This window comes from Anneissia japonica, unplaced genomic scaffold (assembly GCF_011630105.1).
Source record: "Anneissia japonica isolate Jap-2015-1 unplaced genomic scaffold, ASM1163010v1 scaffold287960_len3192837_cov198, whole genome shotgun sequence".
Taxonomy (NCBI): domain Eukaryota; kingdom Metazoa; phylum Echinodermata; class Crinoidea; order Comatulida; family Comatulidae; genus Anneissia; species Anneissia japonica.
The window spans coordinates 2,809,910-2,820,843 of NW_022712725.1; positions in this window are offsets into that span (position 1 = coordinate 2,809,910).

Sequence of the window (10,934 nt, forward strand, 5' to 3'; positions counted from 1 at the left end):
CCTACATACCCTTTACACACTTGTAATTACAACAAGTCAGGCCTAAACCTTTGCCTCCTATATCATCACTTTGTAGATATAGAAACTCATTTGTGCCAAATAGTATCCATCTTTATTCATGGGCAACTAGATTTTAATTAAATTGCGTAATAGTTACAGTTTAAACAGAGTTTTAACAGCTTTATTTTGAAATTTCTTCACTTTTGTGTGATGTTTATATTTACTTTCAGGGTTTGCGCCAGGGTACCTGTCTAGGAGAGCTGGCCCCTCCATCGGGGAGAAAAAGCACAATTCGCCGGAGAAAAAAAAATTATATGTATTTTTTTACATATTCGTAGACTCAAAAATCGATAAAATATGCCTTTGAAACCCCTAAATTGTCTAAATTTGCGGGGCTTCGCCCCTTGTACCACTTCTCTCTATAGGAATGCTATCATTCATGGAAATTATTCCTATTGCATATATTTCTAATTTATTTTGATAGTAACGTATATTACAGTAAAATAATATATGAATTAAGAGACGCTTACTATATAATTTCAAAACAAAATTTAATGACAAGAAAGATCGACGTTTCGGGTCCATCATGAAACCATTCTCAAGATCAAGTAAATTGAAAAAAATAAAAACAAAAATAAAAATACCAAGCAGTGACAGGAAGTAAGTAATTAATTAACATATCAATAGGGCCTGCTGTGTGGAGCCATAGCGGAGCTAGGCAATAATTAGGCCCTTCTTAGCAGATTAACTAGATAAACAGTTTGGCTTTGACTGAACATAGAGAAATTTTCTCTATGGACTGAATCAGTTTTTTTGTTAAGTGTAGGTTTCAGTTCTTTGATCCAAAGCATTTCTTTAATTAAGATAAAACTTCGAAATAATTAACAGTTTCAGTAGCACTAATATCATGATCTTTTAAATGTTGTCATATATGTTACCTTTACTGTGCTCATCAATGCGTTGATAAAGGTGTCGACAAGTGTAGCCGACATAGCTTGCATCGCACAAGCCACATTGAAATTTATAAACAACGCATTGTTCATTAACAATCTTATGTTTACTTTCTTTCGATTTCAAGATTTCACCTATCTTCCTGCTAGTGAATACGGCCATAATTTCATTATTAATCTTACAGCTAAGCTGTTTAAGTTGTTTAGATACGGTGTTGGAACACGGTTGTTTGATCTTTAAATGGTAGAACAATTCTGATGGGTTGCTCGATAACTTCTTGACTAGTAGTAATAATATTATTGTTAGATGTATACTGACAATAATATTATTATACTATACTATACGTACATTATAATCGCGAGTAAATTCATGAAAGCAAACGTTACACATTAAACAAATTTACCTAATTAACATTCTTTAACATCAAATATGATGACAACAAATATGTTTGCAAATCATCTTTATAATGTTCTATTAGAGATAATTATATGAGTAATCCTGGTAACGTAGGTTAAGAAACTTTAACAAATTGAAAGAACGAGATAAACTAGGGGTCTAACCACATACCGGTATTATTAAAAAAAGAACATATTACGGTATCAACTACTTCAATGATTTTTTTTTCAAAAACCATAGCTAAAATAAATATAAAACAAATCAAATGTTCTTGTTGATTACAGACAAAAATACTCTTTAGTCATTTATGATAGTTCTCATGATCGGTGTTACATAATTATATGAAACTTACGTTACTAACATTTACATACATAACTCAATTAGGCCTATCATTTGAATTGTTGTCTAACAAATTTATGTCATTTGTTACCAGGGCTTCTCCGTAGATTTTTAATGGGGAAGATATATGTTGTTCTTTTTCTTTTAGTGAGCGAAAATGAAAAGTATCAAACGGATTAAAATATACAGTGTTATATTATTACAGCATCAATTTATTTTTTAACAATATAAATGTTTAATTACTTGGTTGTGGCAATTACCCCCACTTGTTTTTTATTTGTCATAGTATGTATAATGATATTTATAGGTACATTTTACACTCAGTTATAGATAATAATCTTGCATCATTTATTATTCAACATTGGGTCAGTAACTTCGTTATCGCACATCAAATGTATTAATAATGTTAAAGGGTATACTGTGAAAAAAACTATTTGAAGTTAAATGTTACGATTTTAGGGAATTGTTCTTGACATATTAAAGTTTCGTTCTAAAGAAAACCATAGTTTGTTAACAGAACTTTGTTTTTCTTGATTTTTAAAGTCCAATTGCACGTTTATTATAGTGAGCCTGACCCTACAATATAGGCTATGCTCACTGACAAATGATTATCAATAGCTACACTTTTTTTGTAATAACACATTTTATAAGAACACTGAGGCTGAAATTGCTTAAAAATTAAGAACAATATAAGAACAAATTGAGGCTGAGGTAAAATGTCTAATGAGATTTTTATATTTAAAAACTCAAAAAAAAAAAAATTATATCTACTACTGTACCTTGTGTGCAGTAGGTATGTAATACCCTCTATAATGCAAAACAGTAAGTGTACAACCTGTCATTTTGGTCCATTTTAACCGGGGCAATTTTTCTGTGGCCATATTTTCAGGGACCCTTTTTTCAGGGACCATTTTTTCCGGGGCCACTTTTTACCTACATTCCAGTACAGTGTATACTGCTGTACAATAATAATTTTCTATGTTTGAAAAAATGTGTATTTAAGAACAAAATAAGAACATTTTTAGTCTGAAATGGGCCAAAAAATAAGAACACTGAGCCTGAGCTAAATTTTACTGGTTCTTATAAAAAAAAAAAAGTGTATATTTATCACTGTCTTATAGTGGCAATCCTTTACACAAGACCAACATTTATGCTCTACAATGATGCTCTACATAAAGCAAGCCTTATTATGAGAGTGGAGCTGCTAGCTTTAACATCTATACATTAGGAAAATTGGCAGTAAATCTAAATAAATCCCTTCTGATAAAACTATACAAAAGTACACAATTCAACTATGCAATATTAAGCGTGTGGGAAATACGTCCATGGAATTATATAGACCTAAAAAGAGGCTGTAAAAATAATTCTTAAGAATTTTAATTATGTAATTTGTAAATTATTGTGGTGAAGATTTGATTACAAAGTTTAATTGGCAATTATCCATGGAAAGACGTCATTGTGTCCTTGCATCTTTAATGCCATGCATTGTATTGCCCCTCATGCTTATTCAATGACCCTCATGGTTACGCAATTACCCTCATGCTGATGCAATGACCCTCATTCATGAAATGGTATTTGATCGACAAACCTAAATTGAACAGAATAAAATCGAATATCAAACACATGATTTGTTGTTACATTTACAAACTATATCCATGGAAATTATTTAGCCATTATTTACTCTGACATCATACGACCGTCTCTCTATAAACAGGTCACCCGTTGTCTTAAAGTATCCTGTGAATATGTCTTTGTTTAAAAATAAATACAGACGAAAAATAAATAATCAGGGATTAGGGTTCAAAAAATTATTTTATCAACATCACGTGGAGGGGGACAATAATACAGACATAACCAGATACTAGGTCTATAATAGGCCAGTACTACAGATACGCTATAGGCCTACATATATGGAAAGCGCGGTATCTTTTAGAATGTACATGTAGGCTTATTTTTAAATCGAGACGTTTTTCAAAAATAGAAAATAGGACTATGACATTTTATGATTGATTTAGACTTTGATGCAGCATATTAAACTGTATGTATATACTTGAATCCGGGGGTAAGAGAGATAATCGATATTCGATAACGATTATGCGTGCAGTCGTAGGTTGCAACAATGTATAAGCTTGGTTTCCATACAATCGCTCACCCTATAGGCGACAGTCGCCGACAGTCGTCAGGAAGGTTGAACCTGATTTAACTTTGTCGATTGCGTTGCAGACAAATCAGGGTACTAGCTGCCCCGACGCAATCGGGAAGGCATCCCGATTCGTCTGCAACGCAATCGGCAAAGTTGAGCCAGGTTCAACCTTCCCGACAACTGTCGCCGACAGGGTGAGTGATGGTATGGAAAATCGTATTTTTACATATTTTATCTTCGAGCTGATCAATCAAGGTCATCGCAAACAAAAATTATGGCATTGTACGCCATAAGTCGACCATGTCCACATCCCCTGTGTTGTGCTTAGTAGGTGCCTCGGCGTTGTGCAGCAAAGCGTAACAACATAGCGTTCAAAACTTCAAAAATAAGGAAATAACCACATTGATGCAGCGTTATCTTATCATATCATCAAACAGTTTTTTTATAAAATCAAAACAAAATTCATGAACGGGTGAGAGGTTTCACACGGGATTGCTCGAAGGGCGTACGTTGTGCGAGGTGTAAGGTGGATTAGAGTACAGTTGTATGGTTGAAATTCTACAGTTGCATCTATAAATTACTTAGAATATGCTATCTACCTTGTAGCCTACTAGCACTATAACGTTTGAAATGGTGCGGGGAACGAGGGTGTCGTTTTACTTGTATTCATTTTCTTTCCAGTATAGCATGCCTTTTGTGATATGGAGCTCTAAATCGCTCCTTTTCTATCGAGAAGAGTAGTCTACCTCTCCAAAAAAGATAATTTTCTTCGTATTGGTAATTAATGAATGAAGGGACTATCGACTGTTCATATATTCAAAAAAATTAAACGAGGATATTATTTTTTTACAACTAAATTGAATTATTCGGTATGGTGGTTTTCTTTCCAACTGTATTATTTTATTGATTTCTACTACTTATAATAATACAATAATAATAATGGTCATGTATATAGCGCCCTTTCTTCGTGGTTACAAAACACTTGTATAATGGAAAATAGTGTCTGCTGCATGTAGTTAATAATTAAACATACTTATAATATATACATGTACAGAAGGCTTTAAAATAAGGCAGATAGATTGTGATACACTGTAAGATATGAACAATAATTTTATCAATACTTAAAACAGTTCAATTTTAAGCATTCAGTTTTTTTTAAATTAAGCCCAATATTTAGTATTTATTTAAATATTTTTCTTTTCTAATGAAACTTGGACAAATGGCTACAACAATTATTCATTTGTAATGTATAATTTTCTTTTCTTAGATCATCCTTTACACTTAGGGGCCTACAGCACACTCCAGTTTATAATTATTATATATTTATTAAAGTATTTTTCATTGTATACACAAATCCGTTTATATCTAATAACCATATGTCTAAAATGAGTCAAATATTGAAGACCTACTAAGGGTTTTTCAAAGGCAAAGCACACACAACAAATTAGTTCAACTCTGGGGTATTTGGTACAGTCACGGAAATTTTGTATGAAAATAATTAAACTTACTGATAAAAATGGAAGACAGTTCATTATCACGAGCACTATTGGCATCAGTACTGCAGAGTGCTACCCCGGGTAGAGCGGGGCAATAGTGAATGGCCAAGTGGTAGGGACGGGGTATTTTCCCAAAAAATAATAATGTAGATTAGCAGTGATTTATTTCATTATGTGGTGCAGTAGCTGATAAGACGAATTCGTGGATCGAATAGAGTAACAGTGGAGCTAGCGTGATACAAACGCAAATCACTTTCATTAGGGTTGTTTGGTTAGCGCTGATATTAACTGATGATGTATACTTTCAAATAAATCATTTGTTATGACTATTTGTAACACAGATTTGACTCGATGAACTACGTGTTAATTTGATATAAAATAGATACATAACAGTTTTATTTGACTAGTGTTTAGATTTAAAATGATTGATTTGCCTCGGAGCCGTGCCATGATAAAATATGCTAGAAGCAACAAACACCTCTCTCAATTTTAAATCGGTATCAGCAGCTGGGAATACTTCGGGGCTACAGCACAGCAGGAAATAGCAAACTTAAGTTACGTATAATATAATTATAATATGTTTTTTTTGTAAGGGTACCGGTATAGGATGCGCGTGGTTAGGCTATTATTTTACTTAACTAGATATCGGCATGCGGATTTCTGATTAGACATTAGCTGCACTGCGCGTTCATAGATGTTTCGTTTACACCTCTATTATCAGTTTGATATCAAATTCCATGATTTGACTACCAATAGAAAAGAAATGACCATTGAATTCTGAGGACGTATATGTTAAAGGTGGTAAATGATTGGTGGTGGACATATCACAGCTTGAGCACAATTTTGTAGAACACATAGGACTGCAGACAGAAGCACGTAAAATAAGCTTTCAGTGAAAAGAAAATAAGCCTGTATATAGGCCAAACGACAGCAAATTGGTTTATTTCATCATGGTGATGACCATTTCTTTATGTTCCCATGATTCCTTTTAACTATTCTCTCCGAGTAATAGTGCACCATCTTTTGGAGGAGACGTTGAAGCCGATATTCATCTGTAGAATACTGCCATGGAAGAACTCATTATAGCCTTCAGAAAAAAGCAGGAGATTATCACCTGGTTTACTGTCCAGTTCACTAAAAATGAGGACCAATCGTGCTTTCATTTTAACCAATACGATCAAGAAATGAAATGTAGGACTTACCCCGTATTTGATCACAAGCACATTGGTTTAATCATAGAGCTATAGCAAAGCATGGCTTAATCTAGAATCAGTTGAAATACGACATAAATAATAGAACTGGTAATGAGAAAATGGGAAAAACAAGAATACATAATAGAGAATAGATGTCAATTTATGATTGAGAGTATTGGTGAAAGTGAAAAAGAGTAGGTGGCATAATGAAAAGCGTTGATATGAATGAGGTCGTTAGTGAGGGTAAAATAGCGAGAATGAATTTAAGATCGAAATAAGAGTGAGAGTGAGATGGAATAATGAGAGGGAAGACAGGACTAATGATGAGATAAGAATAGGGACTAGTTATAACAATGCGTGATACTGTTGAGCGAGAGTAAGATAGTAGGCAAAATACGATAGTAAGTTTATTACAAAATACGAAATAGCAAACGTGGAACGAGAGTGAGATAGGCCTAAGTCTTAATGACTATATACCAAAAGAAGCGAAGTCGTTACTGAAAGGAACGGAATGAAATGAAATGTTATAGCAGGGAGTTGTTATAGTGATAACAACTCCCTGGTTAAAGATACTAAAATTCAAAACGTAAATTGTAAGACTTATCGATTTGCCAAACACTTCAGCAATAATAATAATAATAATAATAATTGTATGGATTAGGGCGTGCTTTTAGATTTTAGTTGGTTTTATTCTTTAGAAAATCCGCGATGTTGAAAAGGAGTTGAACCCAGAATCACGTGTTAGAAAGCAAGTATTAAACATGAACCACCGACGTTTAGATCAGCATCTTTTAGTTTCTTTCCTTCCATTTATTTCTTCTAGTATTACATTTCTCAAAAGTCCATCATGTCTGAGTATGTTAATCACCATCTTATTATACTAATACGCTTTCAGCATATCGTTCAACTTTCTCGACTCATTGATTTGTCTTAGCATCAAATTTGCCATACTATCCGATCACTTGATCTTCCTCCGTATCCACATTTCCAAAGCCTCTAATCGCTTCAAGTTCAATTTCCTTAATGTCCATGTCTCCGAGTTTTATTACGAGATGTAAAGAAGAGAAATTTTACTAGAGTTAAACATAGCGACGCCAAAATCTCACAAAATGACCTATCATCAATCAATCGTTATCAATGTAAAGTGTAATGAATTGGAAATAAAGAATATGTTCAACGTTGTCATGAGGACATCATATCAAGAAAGGTAACGTAGATTATGCTACTTACCTTCCTATTAATGAACCTAAAGAAAAGTACTGAGGCCATGTTCGTTCAAGTGAACATAAAAATTAGTTACACAAATCAGACAATATTAATGTACGTTACTGTGCAGTATGTCGATATCGTTTACACTGTATTTCACTTAATTAAATGTCAACCGAAAGAAAAAGAAAACATGCCCCACAGCAATCGTCTTGAGCCTGATCTCGCAACAAACATATTTTGGAATTATACAGTGGTAAACCTATCAAAGAAACAGGTATGTATATGGTTCGAGCCTATGGGCAAAACCTGTTTAATGTCTTTTTCAGCATTTAATATAGCAAGATCATGCTTGTGGGATGTTTTACAGGAAAACAAAGTGACACAATGCTACACACGTGGTGTAATAAAGTTCTACCTGTATCTAAAGCAGTAGATTGGCGCCGGGTTTAATACCAATGGTTGTAAGTTTAAGTCGGATAGTTGTCACATTACATGTATCCACGTGCAGCAAACTTTATCTATCTACCGTTGTCTCCCTAGGAATTTATAAACTTGATAGGATGTGATTGCTTTGAATAGAAGTTAGTGCGGTAAGACTAGGAAAAAAAGCTATTCATTGGGAGTGAATGAATTAGTCCACATTGATTAATGAGTAGGCGTAGAGACGTCTCCAGCAAACACAAAATGTTTATAACATTCGTGAAAAGTTTTTGAATTATATGAGAAAACCCATATAGGGCTAAAAGTAACCGTGTTAAACGTAGTTTCGCTGACAAACATTACCGTACAATGTTACAGCTACTAACAGTAACAGTCACTTCAAACACGTTTAAACACTTGGACAATTTACGACCATTTTCATAATTATTCTGATGATTTACATTCAATTTGTGATTCGTACAACATGCACTAATAACCAAAATCTGTGCCAACGTATACGACTGTATGGACAGTGTCGTTTAAATTTATGAGGCAATGATTTCATTCAAGATCTAACTCAAGTCATAAAATCAAATAAGAACCTTAATGTTGATGTAAACATAATAATGACCGTTAAATTAATAACAGTACCTGGAATACACCATTTATAATTCGAATGAGCATTATTGTATTAACAAAAAAAGTATTATCTGTAATAGTTAGGCCTATACTTTAATGTTTTCCATACAGACTGATTTAAATACAGTATATGTCAATCACTGCCGGTCTGATGTCAATTACAATACTCACTCATACTCCCTTTTTCCCTCAGCAATCTTCCAATTCCCATTCATTGATCTTGTCATGTCGGATTACGTGAAGTACAGTATGACAGTATCATACTTTGGATACGTCTCTAAGCGATCCCGGGCCATAATATGAAGATTCGAATTATGATTGGCTGAACATTAAACGGTAATCGTAATCTAGGCTAACGCATGAGATTGTAAGGATAGTATCGATGAAATTTATAAGCCATTAATTTGACTCACGACCTAAAACAAACCAAGATCTAATTTAGGAAAAGTAAAATATCCGATTCCTGTTCCTAACAATTTCCAACTCCCAAATATGAATATATCACCCAATACGTCAACAAGAACAGTACCGGTACATTATATATAATTATTAATAATAATAGGCCTATTATAAAAATAATTATTTAACAAAAACAACGTAGAAGTGAGCTACAGTTGCATAGACAACATGGAAAACATAATAAATTCACACAAGAAGAAAATACTAAATCCTGGACAACCTGAACAGGAAAATGGCAAATTCAACTGCAGACAGAAAATGAGTGGCCATTAAATGCAAACTGCCTCATCCTGCACGTCATCTACAAAGCTGACATTACTGCGCAAAACGACACCAAACAGTATTTGGACCACCTCCATGTTTGGACTAACTGAAACAACTGAATACATACACTGCACACACAAGCACTCTTTCAACCACGGCAAACATCTGAGCAGCACGAGACTGTCCAAGTATATATGGGAACTCAAAAACAACAACACTCCCTTTACCATTTAAAGTGGAAGATAGTTTAACGAGCCCTCTGGTACAACAATATCACTAAGCACTAATCTATGCTTAACATGAAAGTATTACATCATCGCATCCGGCCGTATCAAAACATTAAACAAACGATCTGAGTTGATTTGTGCCTGTCGTCACCGCAACAAATACCTACTCAAGGACTGCTAATTTCTACGGCCATTTTCTACAATTCTCACGCCAAGTACTTATAATGTACCCGTTCCTAATCAAAACAACTTTCATCCACCTGAAAATTGCACACCACCTATAACCTTTATATACCTTTCTGAAGATTGCACAGCATGGACTGCAGCAGTCGAAATAATCCAAACACGTATAGTTGTTTACCTATTATACTTTTATTGATTATATTCATATTATTATTAATCTTACGTGAAGCTGATTACAGAATTTAGCATTGACTCTACTCTTCGAAAGTTGTCTGTCTAGGGTAGAGCAATCAATTGTTTTATATAAACAGAAGCACAGCCGGATTTCTATTTTGTTGATGTTATCAAACTTATCCACTCCCAATATCAAGACATAAATCACCTCCGAGGTTAAGCTATTATGTTCAATGCTAGGTAAAACCTCGAGAATAGTATGCTGATAGCTCTTGAAACGTAGTGTAAGTATACTTCCCACGATACTGTTCCAACGTCAAATGAAAGTTTAAAATTAAGGACACAATTTAACGAAATATTATCTTTAGTAATACAGTACAATTCACAACTTGTCGAATGGGAGAGATGATTAATACTATAGTATTAATAATTCAACCTAATGAATGGACTACAAACACTAATGAACTCACTGAATATAATATATACAGTAGAATGATTGAACCGTATTTATATACTTAGCGAACGAAGGGCAGATAAACCCAAAGGCCTAAGTCCCGGTAAGATATCGATCAGAAATGTAGAAATGTTCGCGTGGACGACAAGTTGTAATTTCCATACAGATTAATTTTGTGGTCGTTGCGGAAGTCATTTGGCGATATGACTGTTGCTATCATTGTACATGTTTTATATTGGATGTGAATAGTACAGCACTACTTTTCTTTATTATTTTTTCACACTTCAACAGCCAAGGGTTGTTTAAATTAATGGAAAACACTTTAACAAAAAGAAAAATAACAACTCGTAAATATACAAATTACATACATAGGTAGGTGTGTGTGCT